Below are 15,238 nucleotides of genomic sequence, written 5' to 3'. Positions count from 1 at the left end.
ATTCCTGTGTTCTAACCGGATATGATCCAAATATGGCCGCAAACACATTATACTGTGTAGCAAAATCAAAAGAATAAGATAATTCTGTTTTTAAGGGTTAATGGTATTTTCACTCCTCCTCAGTTTGAATCATGGACAATAGCCCTACTGTTGTCTATTCTAGGCAGCTGTGCAGAATAGTAAAGATTTGGAGATCTTTGTAGGCAGGAGAAAAATTAAGCCTTTGTATACTTTTTGTTCAGTATATTCTACCCAACACCCATATGTAAGAGTTGGACTTGGGAGTTACAACAGGCTAAGGAAAGTTTGCACAGATAAACAGAGTTATTCTAAATTCTGTGCCTACTAAGCTCTGAATCACAAAGTGGAATTGCAAATCTTCTAGAAATTATATATAAAAAATCCTTTCTCTTACTCTGCCCACTGTATTCTGTGGGTTTCATTTATTATTTTTGAATAATGAACATGTGAAACAGAATTAGCTGAAAAGTTAGCAATTACCTCATCATTTTCAGTTCTCAAACAGTTACTGTTCTTAAGTGTCTGAGAAGTAGAGTGGTCTTGTGAAAGAACGTATCCATATATAGAAGGAAAAGCAAAAATATCAGTATAGTTTTAGATATCTAAAAATGAATTCCAAATAATTGGTTACTGTGGCCACAATTGAAAAGGTACAATTAAAATCACTGGTGCTTCCATTTGGGTTCCCAGGATGTACTGTTATGTACCTTTCTTTATGTCTCTTATGCTTGGTATGAGAGCAAACTATCCTAACACATATACAACTGGGAAGAGTGATCCAGGGTGACAAGAAGGTGGAAAATGGGATAGGAAATATCATTAGGATCTAGGATTTTATTCCATTTATCACTTTGGAAATCATTTCTAAGGAAGATTTTAAAATCCGAATGCCCTTTCTTATCTTACCCTTGTAATTGTTGGGAAAGGAATAATAATAATAGCTACCAATTATTGAGCACCTAATATGTGTCAGGCACTCCTTTTTTAGTATCTCATTTAATCATCACAGCAACTCCACAGTAAGTCAAATGCTTACCATGGCTGAAAGGGCCAATATAATTTTTGGCCCCAGTGACCCCTCTGCACTCACCTCCCACTACTCTTCTCTTAAATAAACCATCCCAGCTGTGCTGGCCTCCTTATTCCTCACATACAACATATACGCTTCCACTGCAGGGACTTCATACTTATTGTTCCCACAGCCTGGAATGTTCTTCCCCCCAAATATCTGAATGGTTTGCTCCCTCACTTAATTCGGGTCTCTGCTCTAACTTCAACTCATCAGTAAATCCTTCCCTGATAGTCACAAAAGAACTAGCGGCCCTTGTCCCTCTGTCCCCTTACCCTGCTTTATTCTTCTTCATAGCGTTTATCACCACTAACCTTGTCTCTCATTGCCTGTAAGAATGCAAGCTCCTTGAGAATTTACAGAATTATTTGAGAAGTAGCCTTTGTCTACTCTTTTTTCCTCCACTGATTTATTCCCAATGCTCAGAACCGTGCCTGACACATATTAGGCATCGATTATATTTGTTGAATGAAGGGATGAATGAAGAAACTGAACCTCAAGCTGGTTAAGTAACTTGCCCAAGAATACACAGTACAGGGCAGAGCCAAGATTAGAACCTGTGTCCTTCTGGTGGCAGGTGGCAGACAGGGTGTGACAATGGAATTGAGCTTCAAAAGATGAGTAGACTTATATAGTAGTCTTCTGCTATTGTTGAAATGATGTTGCCTGCTTGTAGCTTTCACATCACCATTCCTTTTAAATATTTTATTCCACTTAGGAATAAATCTTATTATTACAGGGATGACAAATCACACGATACCATAAGGATAGCTAACTAACTTCTTACCTCATAATCTTTTTCCTGTCTATCCACTCAATGGGCCGTGGTTCCTGGCATTTAAACCTGTGACCCAGGTATGAAACTTGGCGTGAGAGGAGGACTCAGTGTACTTTCACTGTTCATAGACCTGGTTCATAGCTACATGTTCAGATCAGCTTCTTATTCCATGTGAAGCACTTAGCCCTAAGCCTGGCCCTCAGTCTCAATAAATAATAATTATTATTAGCATTACAGTTCCTTGAACCATGTTCATGCATCAGCTCTGCTGTCTCTGATGCCTTGGACAAACCCTGTGTTATCTCAGTCCTTGGCACCTGTTACTTGTGGGCAGTTGCTCTAAACTGGTTTGCTCTAACCTCTAACGTGGACACAGGGGAATCCTGAACTCCTGTTTATAACATCTCCACAGATATTTTATCAGCCTTTGGGCAAATTGCATCCATGTGTGGTCTTCGAGAAAACTTACGGCTTATTTCGCTAAACACTTTTGTTTAAGCCACAGAAATATACATCCCATATTCCTCTACTGGCAAGTTGGATGATGTGACCTTGCATGAGTTGCTTCAGCTCTTTAAGCCACAGGTTTCCCTGGGTATAACATGGAAATAATAATGTTATTATTATTGTAGTAACAGGAGGAGTTAGAAATGGTATACGGTACATACTTCAAAATTATGTTGAAACATATTGGCATATATGTTGAAATTGTTATTATTTTGTTGTTGTGATGAGGAGACTGGTGATGAAAATTCTGCTGCTGTCTCAAGTAATGTAAGGAAACCACACTCCTGGTATTCTTCCTCTGTCCTTTGAATTATTTTCTAATTAACACTTTGCTACTTCTTCCTCTTCTCCCTTATTCCAATAGAAGCTGCACAGGAAGTTCCTGCAGGCAATGCTTGGGGCCAAGAAGGGCCCAGCAGCGTAATCCTCAGACCCAGGAGAGCATGGCTCCGCTACATCTGTGACCATGCAGGTCATGCTGTGAGCTGTGGGTATTTTCCTTTTTGCTTCAAACAGCTCTGTAAACAACTCCAATGTCTTTGATCTCTCTTTTAGCACCACCTTAGACCATCTGTTGTTAGGCTGTAAGCCCATTATTACTTTCTGTTCTGTTTGCTTCTAAAATGCTCTAAGGGGTCTATGGTGCACAGTGAGGCCTTAGAGAACAGGAACCATGCCTCCTCCTTCCCCAGCACAAAGCACAGTGCCTGGAGGGAGAAGATGCTTTGCAATGGGTGTTTGCATTCTTGCTGAACTTTTCTTTCCGCTCCCATCACCCTGCTCTACCTACACCTATTTCTATCAGCTGACTTTTGTACAGACGTTTCACCTCTGCTTGATTTTTTTCCTCCTTGTGTTTATTCCACTGGGCTTACATTTTCCTCTTTAAAATCTATGCACTCAGTTGAATGCTTTAGCCGTTGGAAATATGGTCATTAGAGATTTTAGGAACTTTCTCGATAGTATATTTTACCCTGTTACTACCCTCTTTGGCATCTTAAATAGGGAACAGAGCTTCCCTCCCTCTGAGCACTGCTTTTTATCAGATATTTGCACCTCCTTCATATATTTCTGGCAAATTTCCCAGGCTGTGGGAAATTAATTTTGGCCATTACCCTAGAAAGAAAGGGAACTATCTTTCACTTTACATTCATAATCTCTGTTTTTTTTTCTTGTATCTAAATCCTATTAATTCTACTAGCCCACTTCCACTTTTGTTTTAATAATAATAGCTAACATTTATGTAATTCTTTACAGTATAAAAGTATTTTCACATCCACTCTTTCATTTGAGCCTAACAACTCTATATGAATGGCAGACGTGGTACATTATTATTCCAGTTTCACAGATGAGAAAAAACAACCACACCCCATAGAGTTAAAGTAATTTATCTTGGGTCACATAGCTTAAAAGAATTAGAACCTTGGACTTGAACCCAGCTTTCTCAATCCAAATTCTGTTTGTTTCCTACTGTTCCACACCATGTATATCTAGAAAGGCTCTTACAGACTAGTTCTAAAGGTCTAGCTTCAAAGACCAGCTCGGTTATTTTCCGTCTTGTTTTCCCTTTTTTAAATTGTTTTTGAAATCCATTCAAACCCACTTCTTAGCCATGACACTGGTTTTTTGTCTTTGCAGCCACATCTCCACTCTTTCCTTTGCCTCAGCACTCAGCTAAGAAAGTCCATCCTCCAGGAAAGCATCTCTGACTCTTCAGATTGGATTAGGTGGCCCTGCTTAGAGCACCCAGTGCACCGCAGTACATCCCACACATCCCCATAGGTCTAAGTAATTGTTCTTTTCCTTATCTGCAACTGCAATTATTGGACGATGAACTGTGTCAGGGTAGGAGCCAGCCCATCATTTCCACCTTTGTGACCCCAGAGTCTAGCACTTTGCCTGGCACACAGTAGGTATTAGCAAGTATTTATGGAATGAAAAATAATTAGTGACAAGAAGAGTAGAAAGGTTCTCTTGGTAGCTAACCAGAAGAGATCCCAAGGGGGTCTTGTTTTGTTTCATGTGTTTGGGTGGGGGTGCATTGTGCAGGGTGCAAGCATGGAACAGAGCATTCGATTATATGAAGGGACAAGTCATCACAATGCCATTTCTCTCAAGTACAAAAAATAGCCCTGTGACATTTCTTATAAAGGAGAAAGAGTATATTCAGCAGTGAACTATTTCTTTTCTTTTTTCTTTAATTGTTGATGATTATTCTTCAGGGTCTGTGGCTGTAGGTCATGTTCTTGTACTTTTTCTTATGAAAAGCAGAAGTGTTTAAAAAACAAGTAAACATACTGGTTTTATAAAGTAAGAACAATGGTTTATGAAATTTTGCATCTCTGTGAAACAATCTTAGAAATACTGATGTACCAGATTACTAGAAAACAGTGGATACTTTTGAATTCATGTATCTAATATTGACTGACTTAAATCTGACCAGCGATGTGTAATCTGAGTTGATAGTGAAATCTTAAATGAAGAACAGAAAGTGTTAATACCACATTTGAGTGTTTCAATTCATCTAGCTGACCCAAGATACCATTATCTTTAATGCTGTGTTTGTGTCTCTATAATTAAGGTTGCATTTGGATTTTTTATAACAAAATCCTATTTCTAGAGGTGTATGACTCCATTACAAAAATCGCTTTTGGCATACTTGGTCTTTGCCTGTGGAAACAAACCTCAGTCCAACCACTGGCTGAACTGAGAATGGAAAAGGAAAACAATCGCTTCTAGTTATTACTACTTTTTTTTAGCATCTTTTTTTTCTTTTAAACATCTTTATTGGGGTATATTGTTTTACAATGGTGTGTTAGTTTCTGCTTTATAACAAAGTGAATCAGTTATATATATACATATGTTCCCATATGTCTTCCCTCTTGCGTCTCCCTCCCTCCCACTCTCCCTATCCCACCCCTCCAGGCTGTCACAAAGCACCGAACTAATATTCCTGTGCCTTGCGGCTGCTTCCCCCTAGCTATCTACCTTACTACGTTTGTTAGTGTGTATATGTCCATGACTCTCTCTCACCCTGTCAAAGCTCCCCCTTCCCCCTCCCCATATCCTCAAGTCCGTTCTCCAGTAGGTCTGCGTCTTTATTCCTGTCTTACCCCTAGGTTCTTCATGACATTTTTTTCCCCTTAAATTCCATATATATGTGTTAGCATATGGTATTTGTCTTTTTCTTTCTGACTTACTTCACTCTGTATGACAGACTCTAGGTCTATCCATCTCATTACAAATAGCTCAATTTCATTTCTTTTTAAGGCTGAGTAATATTCCATTGTATATATGTGTCACATCTTCTTTATCCATTCATCCGATGATGGGCGCTTAGGTTGTTTCCATCTCTGGGCTATTGTAAATAGAGCTGCAATGAACATTTTGGTACATGACTCTTTTTGAATTTTAGTTTTCTCAGGGTATATGCTCAGTAGTGGGATTGCTGGGTCATATGGTAATTCTATTTGTAGTTTTTTAAGGAACCTCCATACTGTTCTCCATAGTGGCTGAACCAATTCACATTCCCACCAGCAGTGCAAGAGTGTCCCCTTTTCTCCACACCCTCTCCAGCATTTATTGTTTCTAGATTTTTTGATGATGGCCATTCTGACTGGTGTGAGATGATATCTCATTGTAGTTTTGATTTGCATTTCTCTAATGATTAATGATGTTGAGCATTCTTTCATGTGTTTGTTGGCATTCTGTATATCTTCTTTGGAGAAATGTCTATTTAGGTCTTCTGCCCATTTTTGGATTGGGTTGTTTGTTTTTTTGTTATTGAGCTGCATGAGCTGCTTGTAAATTTTGGAGATGAATCCTTTGTCAGTTGCTTCATTTGCAAATATTTTCTCCCATTCTGAGGGTTGTCTTTTGGTCTTGATTATGGTTTCCTTTGCTGTGCAAAAGCTTTGAAGTTTCATTAGGTCCCATTTGTTTATTTTTGTTTTTATTTCCATTACTCTAGGAGGTGGGTCAGAAAGGATCTTGCTGTGATTTATGTCATAGAGTGTTCTGCCTATGTTTTCTTCTAAGAGTTTGATAGTTTCTGACCTTACATTTAGGTCTTTAATCCATTTTGAGCTTATTTTTGTGTATGGTGTTAGGGAGTGATCTAATCTCATACTTTTACATGTACCTGTCCAGTTTCCCCAGCACCATTTATTGAAGAGGCTGTCCTTTCTCCACTGTACATTCCTGCCACCTTTATCAAAGATAAGGTGTCCATATGTGCGTGGGTTTATCTCTGGGCTTTCTATCCTTTTCCATTGATCTATCTTTCTGTTTTTGTGCCAGTACCATACTGTCTTGATTACTGTAGCTTTGTAGTATAGTCTGAAGTCAGGGAGCCTGATTCCTCCAGCTCCTTTTTTCGTTCTCAGGATTGCTTTGGCTATTCGGGGTCTTTTGTGTTTCCATACAAATTGCGAAATTTTTTGTTCTAGTTCTGTGAAAAATGCCAGTGGTAGTTTGATAGGGATTGCATTGAATCTGTAGATTGCTTTGGGTATTTTTTAGCATCTTAAACAAAACAGTGGCCACAGGGTATGAAAAGCCTGAATATAAAATAGTGCTATTGAGTTTTGTGTGTGGAAATATTAATTTCTTGATATCTCTTGGAAACTCTTCCCTCTGTTAAAACCAGGTTCAAGCGTCTGCTCCCATTTTTGCCTTTACCTACTTTCATTTCCTTGTGTCATTTGAATGCACTTGCTGTTTGGGAATGGAAATTCCTTGGACAACAGCCTCAAGTGACATCAGAAATGAAAAGGAGAGCCAAGTTCTCTTCTATGTGAGGAGAAAGGACATGACTTCTCATGTGAGGAAATATTTCAGATCCACCATGATAATAAGGCCAAAGCATATTAATTCAACTTTACAAATAATTCCCTCTGTCCTTCCAGGACTGTTTCCTAGAAGCCAAATCTTTTCAGAAAATGCTCTTGCTTCCCTCAAGTGGAAGATGCTGGGCCTTCCCTGCCCCATACAGAGGAGGACTTTGCTCGGGCACCAAAAGCACCTGAGGCTCTGTCTAAGGACTGGAAGCAGAGACCTCTGACAGAGCTACAGCCAGTGAACTTCACTGGGCCTCCGAGTTGGCCTGGGCAGCTATGAAACAAACTTACATTTGACCTTAAGGGACCTGGTACAGTGGATGACACTGAGGTTTGCTTTCTTTTTTCCTGGGAAAAGTGCTGCTTTGTTGCCTGGGCTGTTCCTTTGGATTCCCCTCTCCACAAGCTTCATCTTTATTGGACCAACTCCTACTGGTTCTCACAACTCTTCTCAAGCTTCGTCTTTCTTAGAAGCCTTTGCTGGTCTCCCTTCACAGCTCTATCTCCATTCCCATCATATTGCGTTTGTTACCATGCCTGCCACTCTCACAGACTATGGGCAACCTGACATCTAACACAGTGCCCAACACATAGTAGGTATCCAGCAAATGGCTGTAGAATGAAATATTGAATAAATGAGCTGAATTTAAGTTAGTTTAACATGACACCAATATATTTAACTGTTGATACCTTTGGCAAAAAGAATCCACTTTCATTGAATTGCCTCAGGAGACCAATACAAATGGTCCCCTATAAACATTAGATCTAAGGTTGAACTGTCTAAAATCTCCATTCTACACCATGAGGTTCCTTAGAAATATCACCCTTGCTACTTACTGCCACTTATGGGGGAAAGCACCCTCAGGAAGTAGATACCTGGTCCTGAATGCACTTCCTTGATGAATTGTTTTAAAAATAGCAGGTTTTAGCAAAAATGATAGCTGATATAACCTCTATTACTTTGTAGAAAATGAAGTTTTGGGCAAATACACTAAACTGGTCTAAACAACTACTATTAAAAGTGTTAATCTTCTGTGTAACTGAGGATGGTCCTCTCAGTATGAGGTACTTACATCAGTCTGCATAGACAAGTCTAGATTTCTATAGCTCGTTGAAAGTACTGGTATATTTACCTGGCTATGCTCACAAAGGAAGTCAAGGGAATTGTTACACTAAGTATTCCAAAATGAAGGAAGGATCTCTTTAGAATCCAACAGTTCTTTCTGAGACAGACTGCAGGGCTCTTGTTGGGATTTTGTGAATGACACTGAGCGATCATAGGTTTACTGTTTTCAGATTATTAGGGATTCATTAATGGAATTGTTTATTCTGACAACTTGGAAAGAAGTTTCACAGGTGCTACAACAACCCATTTCACTTCAGTGCTGTAGGACAAGTGCTAACTTTCCCTATGCATGACATCTTCTCTTATTTGTTTTATTTATAAAGAGTTTCTATCTCTGGATGAAAATTCTGATGGGCAAAACTGTAGTGTCTGGCCCGTAGTAGGGACTCAAGAGTATTTTGTTCGCTTGAATGTTGAGACGGTAATTCAAAAAGACTTCCACTGTTGTAATCTGCTGTTTTAACACCTCTTTGATATCTATTAATTTAGGCTTATTGCCATTAATATGCTTATTAAGCATATTAATGGTCAATAAAAATAGCACATATTTTATCTTACTTTCCAGTTATAAAAATGTTTCTACAAGCATTAGCTAATGATATACAATAATTCTATGAAGTAGACAGACAGATTTTATCATCTTTACTTCTCAGATGAGGAAATAGAGGCTTAAAAGGTCAAATGACTGACGTAAGATTCATCCTGTGTAACAACATCTTTAGCTCACAAGACTCATTATTTTATATCAAAGAAAAACAACTGGCATGTTTTGAGTAATACCTTTTATCTGATGGACTGCACAATATTGACAGAGAGGCTTCTCTGCCTACAGAAATCCTTTCCTCACAGTCAATCACTTATTGACCTAGAGGGGAGTTTTCTATATCCCCAAAGCTTATCTGTCAATATTCCACCGTTAGTCCAATAAAAGGTATTACTTGAAACTTGACTCTATATTTTGTCTGACCAATAAAGGCAAGTAATTAAAAATATTGAGTTAGGATCCGAGACATATTGGGTATTGTGATGCTCTATTAGCTACATTCTTGAAAAATAATTTACTGCCTTACTATTAAAATAAAGTTTATTTGTTTTTTTTTTTGGTTTCTTTTGAGTTGGTAATTTGGACTTTTCCAAGAACCAGTCTAGATTTTCAGAACCAGGTATACTTCAGCATGTCCCACTCCTGGCCCCCTGTGCACTTGGAGAGAGCACAGATGAGGTAGTATGTGATGATGAAATAGGACCAAAAGGTAAATAGGTTGAATCATTAGACTGGCAAGACAGGGTGGCTCCTTCGAAGAGGGAAAGGCAGAAACATGAAAGGGTCTTTAGTTCTATTGTGACTTAGCCAAAAGTGGGGTGATTTAGTTCTGTTTACCTACTTTACAAGGTTGTTGTTATTCAGAACCCAGAGGTCTGTGTAAGGCCTCCCTAGAGAAATGGGGTTTCACATGGGACACCTATATTATTAGTGCTCTTTGGAAACCTTGTAGCCACTGAACACTTCCACCCTCAGTCCACACTCAGAGAGCTCCACCCTGTGCTATAGGTGTAATGAATGATTAATTATTACACTAAAATATAAGCTCCATGGGATTAGGATTTTTAATCTGATTTTTCACTGCTGAATCCTAAGCACCTAGAACAGTTCCTAGCACACAGTAGGCACTCAATAAATATTTGTTGAGTGAATGAATAACAACTGATAGATTTGGAAAACTGAGGAGAAGGAGAAGAAGGAACTTCAGGCAGAAAGTACACAATTAACAAATTCTGGGGAGGGGAAATGTATGTTTGACGGACAGTAAGGAATCTACTCTAGTCTAGCTAACAGAGAAGACTTTTATCAGGAAGTATTGTTTGTTGTATGTAAAAGACCTCAAGCAATAATCGTAACTTAAGTGCAGTACTTTCACAACACAACCTTAGTCTGTATCACACATCTTAAAGGCCATCAGGCCAAGCAGAGAATTCTCAACTTTATTTTGTAAAGATCCTCACCCATGTCAAAAACCTAATAAAAGCAGAAGCCTCAAAGTTCTAGCGTCATTGTTATTGATGATTGCCAGTCAAGATGGCAGCACCACGCTTCTCATGACTAATATATTCTTAGCACCCAGAAGGTGCTAATTTTTTTTAAATGAATGGATGAATATGTGTCAAGTATATTCACAGGCGACCATTGTAAGGATGCAATAAGACAACATAAGTAAAGTTCTTGCACAGTGCCTGGCATGGAGCTAGTGTCTGATAAATGATTAGCTCTAGTACTAACAATGACCCTGGACGGTAGCTGTATCACGTCAATTTTACAGATGAGTATGCAAGGCTCAGAGAGGGTAAGTAACTTGCCCAAAGTACCTAGCTACTTTGACACCATAGCTTGTGTGCTTCCCCCCGTTCCTAGAGATAAGATGCTTCAAGAGCTGAGTGTCATTTCTATTGGGTGCAGAAATATGAGGCAGAAAATACCATTTTATTCTATTCCAACGAGTCATTGTGAGGCAAATTCTTGGAAATGTTCAGAGACGGTACAGCATATAAGTGAAATATATGTATTACTTTCCCTAGACAACATAATATTGTGGCTAAGAGACTAAAATATGGTATTGGACAGTTTCAGGTTAGAGTCCCGGCTGCTGCACTTAACAAACTATGTGATCTTCAGCAAGTTACTTAACCTCTCTGAGTCTCAAGTTTCTCCTTATAAAATCGAGATTCAAAAAAATCACGTCTCATAGAATGCAATAAAGTAATGCATTTACGTGTTTAGTACGGTGCCTAGCACATTGCAAGCAGTCTATAGCACACCCACATATATCCCATTTTGCTCATAAAGAATTGGCTTTATAATTGGATTTGTTTCTTTGGGTCTGGATTGATAACAATTAAATTGGCGTCATGGAAGCAGTAAGAAGTCAGTTTGGAAGTGGGCACTCCATTAAGACAAATGGCTTGGAGGGGATGCTCCCAGTTCCCTTGATGCTATATTGTTTTGGTCTGTCTAGCCAGAGAGCAAACCAAACAGCAGTGTATTGATTTACGGTATAAAGACACTACCTTTACAAGATGAAGGGCTAGAAACTTTATTTTCTTTTAATGAAAGTTCAGCTTCTGTAGACCATAGCCAAGTCGGCTAGGGGGGACAAAGATGAATGTGTTGTTTTTTTTTTTTTTTCCCACCTACAGATTTGATTGCTTTTCTCCAAGGGAGAACAGCGTCAGAAGGTATTATTAAAGCATTAGCCCAATAGCATCTTGAAAAGATGGTGACCAATGTAAGCTTATAATCTCAAACCGATTTTTAAAAAACAATAAATGATACCAAACAGTGACATAAATATGTCTTGTGCAAGGAACTGGCAATTCCTAAGTTAGCTGAGTAAAATTCATTCAGTTTGTTATTTATTTTATAGAAAGTCATGCTATACTACATTATAATTACTTATAGTAATTGGGATTTTGAAGAAATATCAGTTTGTTAATAAAGTCTCAAATAATGTTATTTTCTTCAATTGCAGTTCTTTATCCTGGAGAATGTTTTAGGAATTTACCTATATTCTAGAAAAAGAGTGAGAATATAGATTCAAACACAGTGATGGAAAAATAATCTCTTTGGCTTTGAAGAACTGTATTATTTCTCCTGTTAATTTAAAATAGAATTCAGAAATGTGGAAATCCATTAAAAAATTTATCACTCAGAAGTTAACGTTTAACATTTTATAACATGGTACACTTGCTCTGGATAGCTAATTGCATAAATTAAAACTCATTAATGGTATGTTTTAACACAATTTACATTTGAGATTTGAAAAAGTGGGTGAAACTAAATGGAGAAATATTGGGTTCCACGTTAAATTCTCTTTTGACTTCTTTGAAAATAACTGTTTTGAAATTAGATTTTAGAACAGACTTCTAATGCAAATATGGCAATAGGAAATCTATGCGCTTTGTTCAAACAGATAATGGGGTTGAAAAATCAAGAAAAGGAAAATTGGAAGATAGAAGAGCTTTTGTGTAATATGGCTAGAGGATTCAAACAAAACTAAGCATCAAAATATTAGAACATGCTAACAGAACCCCATTGTCACTAAAACTAATTAGTGTGCTGCTGTTTAATGCAAAAGCCTACATGCTGTCTTGACCTTTTTACACATCGTGTCTAAGGTTGTGCCATAAAACAGAGGGAAGCACAGAATGCCTCCAGATAGCCTCAGAGGTTTTCTTTTTTAAGTAGTTCAATTGATTGTAACAATGCAGGCTGTGTGTAGGACTTATTTAAAGACGCTGTTTATTAGATCTTGATTACAAGGGGCCAGTGAATTAAAGTAATGTCATGCTAGGGAACAGTTTCCAGGGCAGGATGACTGCCATTTCTTTTTAATGTGATGCTGCATGGTTTAAAATACACTTACCATAGAATGCATGACTTTGAAAGTTAGCTCTCAGTAAACCCACATGACAGGCAGAATGTAGAGCTGCGGATTCTCTGAAGAAGGTATAATAAAGCAAGATTTTCATGGTGCAGCAGTGCAATGCTAAGAAACAGTTATTGAAGAAGATAACCCAGCAGGATAGTAACTTGCAGACAGACACATAAGAGCCTTTCATTTGAAAATCCCCAGGCAGTTTGGAGGCTGTGACTCATGAACATCTCTGCAAGGCAGATGTGGTTTGGTAGTTTAGCAAGTCTCTTTTTCTTGTGTTTTGGGTCTGACTCAATGTGTTTTCGGAGATTTGTCAAAGGACAGAAAGAGATGTAAAACCTTCCGTGGCTCTCTAAAGCCTCCACGGTGGAGTCCACACTCCTTAGAACATCTCACAAGGTTGAAGAAGCCCATGTATCCCAATAGTTAAGCACACAGGCCCTGGGCTCTGATAGGTTGGGATTATGTTCAGGCTTTGCCATTTAGGTGGCATGAGACCTTGGGTACATGATATAATATCTCTAACCTCCTTTTCTGTATATGTAAAATGTGGATGATAATAGTACCTACCTTATGGGATTGTAGGGAAGATTTATTGATGTAGTGCCTTCAATATACTTACCATGATGCTTAGCATACAGCACGCATGCAGTAGGTGGTAGCTAATGACAATGATAATGATGACTATTGACCACCTTTCTAGCCTCATCACATGCCACTTGAATTACCAAACCAGCATTCTTATTAGTAGCCACATGAATCATTTCCTCTTTCCAAAGCACCACATGCATTTTGTAAATATTGTGGCTATATATTGTGGGTTATATGTGAGCCTCCCTCAATAGATTTTCAGTTCCTGGAGGGCAGAAGTCATGTGTCTGACTCATAGTATATTTTCAATGAGTGAATGATGATTGGAATGAGACTTCCTCAAGGATCCTTTGTTGGCTTCCACAGAGCAGCATATCCCAAAGTGGATTCCAAAAAACATTAATCCCATACAAATTTTTCTAAAAAAAAGGGTTCTTGGTCAAATAAGTTTGTGGAAAACTGCTTATTCCATCTCCCTTTTAGGAATTCAAGATGCACAGCAACATATTAAAGAATCAGAAGTTTGGGTAAAGAAGACTGTTTAACTTGATTCAACTCAGTGCTTTATCTGACCAGGAACTTCATTCCCCACTCTACCCCTACCAATTAACCTCCATTATTATCCCCCCAAATAAATTTAGTTATTGGTATTCTAAACGACCCAGAATTTCTTGAAATCATAAATAATGACCTTAGCCATCATTTCTGCATAACAGAATTTAGCATGATCTTTTTGGAAAGTGAAGAGTGGCACTAAGGATTCCACTAATGATTGCCCAGGTCTATAGCCTGTGAATCATCTTTGATCCCTTCTAGCTCATCCTTCCCCACCTTCCACTTCTTGCAAAGACCTCTCTAGTTGTCCTTTGTAATATCTCTGGCACATGTCCCTCTCTGTTTTCACTGCCACCACACTATTCCATTCCAAACCCTTATCACCTGATAACTACGACAGGATGCTAAGTGGTCATTCATGTCTTTGTCCTCTATTGCACCCTGCCTTTGGCTGCCAGGTAAATGTTCATCATACTACTTCCCTGAAGGAAGACTTCAATACCTCCTGTTGTCAAAAGACATAGTTTCCAACTTGCGTTTCCTTCCAAAGGATGTTGGGCATTCTGAGCAGGTGGGGCTCTGGATTCTCTACATCTGCTCCAACCAAAGCAGTTGTACTTGTATCTTTTTTATATATTGAAAATAAGATTTTTTTCCAAGAAAGGATTCTGAATTGCAAATGAAAAGAGAAAGCCACGGGGGAAGAATTGTTATTTTGGCATTCAGGGGTCCCTACAATCTGGTCTGAGTTTTTTTCTAGTATATTCTCATTACTTTTATCCACAAAGTTTTGCTCAAACTGGACTAATTTAATCATTATATTTTGGCAGTCCTTCTTATATCTCATCTCTATTCCTTTGCTTAAGCTGTTCTCAAGCTCAACACTGATTCTGTACCAACCACTGTACTGTAAGCACTTTACATATATTATCTCATATATTATTAACAACAATTATATGGGCCAGGTGCTAATAATTATTCCCATTTTACAGGTAAGCCTTAGAGAAATTAAGTAACTTGATTAGAGCCATACAGCTAATAAAGGGCAGAGCCAGGACTTGAGCCCAGGCCTACCTGATTTCAAAGTCCCACATTTGTATGTGTGGCCATTTGCCTGACAGCTTTCTTTTTTCCCATATAATTACTGCCCTTCTTTCAAGTCTACCTTTTCCATGAAATCTTCTCTGACTTCTATATCCCATAATATTTCTCCCTTCCGTGAACTTAACCCTTACTATCAATTCCATTCATTTGTTAATTACCACACACATACACCCCCTGCTATATTTTTAAGAGCCAGTGTTTTGTTTTTTATAGTACATT

This window comes from Phocoena phocoena, chromosome 1, assembly GCF_963924675.1.
Source record: "Phocoena phocoena chromosome 1, mPhoPho1.1, whole genome shotgun sequence".
Classification (NCBI taxonomy): domain Eukaryota; kingdom Metazoa; phylum Chordata; class Mammalia; order Artiodactyla; family Phocoenidae; genus Phocoena; species Phocoena phocoena.
Note: the sequence above shows the minus strand (reverse complement) of the source record.